This window comes from Gymnodraco acuticeps, unplaced genomic scaffold, assembly GCF_902827175.1.
Source record: "Gymnodraco acuticeps unplaced genomic scaffold, fGymAcu1.1, whole genome shotgun sequence".
Taxonomy (NCBI): domain Eukaryota; kingdom Metazoa; phylum Chordata; class Actinopteri; order Perciformes; family Bathydraconidae; genus Gymnodraco; species Gymnodraco acuticeps.
The window spans coordinates 2898809-2900277 of record NW_022990346.1 but is presented as its reverse complement, the minus strand read 5'-3'; positions in this window follow the sequence as shown (position 1 = coordinate 2900277).

Genomic DNA, 1469 nt, shown 5'->3' with positions numbered 1-1469 from the left:
ATATTGCCACCTGTACTGAAGACCCTCAGCCACGCCCCGACACATGGGGTGACGCCGGCCAATCACAAAGCTTTGATGCGTTCAAGTGCATTATTCTGGCACAGGAAGATTATGTTACAGGACATTAACGATAAAACAGAATATTGTTGTTCTATTTTTAGACACATCTCGCGATCGACTGGTTGGGCACCCCTGGGCTAGACCATAGGTCTGTTGTGGTAGCAAAGTAGTCAGCTGAAGCCACATCTCTCTCAACTTCCCCACGGCATTTGTCATATAGTGCAGGCAGCGCAGACCTGCTGAAATAATACCGAGACGGGATCGCGTAACGCTTGTCCAACGTGTTGACAAGTTGCTTAAAGCCCTGGTTGCTAACAGTGCTAACTGGGCACATATCTTTAGCGATGGGAAATGTAATGGCAAAGTACTTGCAAATAGTGGAAATAGTTTTACCCTTCTTTTTAACGAGTTGCTGCTCTTGTTCTGACATCTTCGCTCGCGCTGAACACTCACAACACATGTCACTCTCACGTGGCCGAGTGGGCTTTTAGGGAGGGGCGAAAGCACACCCAGCAAAATAATCGTATTTTGTCAATTATGCTGTTTTCATAATCGTCGCAAGCCATAATCGTAATCGCGATTGAAATACGATTAATTGCACAGCCCTAGAACAAATGTTTACTTTGGAGTACTTTTAACACAGTTTCCCTGCGGGGGATTAATAAAGTATTTGTGATACTGATTTCTGATTCTGAAGTGTTTTGCTTATAAGTTGTTTGCATTTAGCTAAACTGTGATGTTTTTCCTCATATTGCATTGCAATAGCCTGTTTAAAGTGATCATATAACAAACAACTAATCAGTACTGATACTGTATGCTAATAGATATAGGAGTGATAATAATACAGTAAATGCTTTGAATTTCTTAGATATAGCTGTGCAGTATCAGTGTGCGAAAAAGTACACGTCCCACCGTCCGGGACGTGTTATTTACAATATCGGACAAGTAGATCTTTCAATTGACTTGTCCGGCGGACAAGTGACGTTTTTCGGCCTGATTTATTGACAAATTATTGATACATTCAGTTTACAAAAGGCAGAACTCATTCGCAAATTGTACGTGTCCGCCATTGTTGGTTTAGAAGTGTTAGTTTCGGTTCTGCTTGTCGATTCCTAAGGAAATGCATCTCGCCGCTTTCTGTACAGTTAGACGGGGCGGGAAGTGTAGCACAGTGGCAGGGTTGGGAAGCAAAACACGGTTCCGAGTAGGAACAAATAACAATTGTCCGGTACCGGGATTAATAAGAGTTGTGAGGACAGGAGGCGGGCCGAGCCCCGCGGACTGCAGCTCTCTCTATGCTCCGTATCAGCTGATCGCTGCACGGTGCAGCTCAGCTCTCTCTCTCTCTCTCTCCTTCTCTCTCTCTCTCTCTCTCTCTCTCTCTCTCTCTCTCTCTCTCTCTCCTCTAT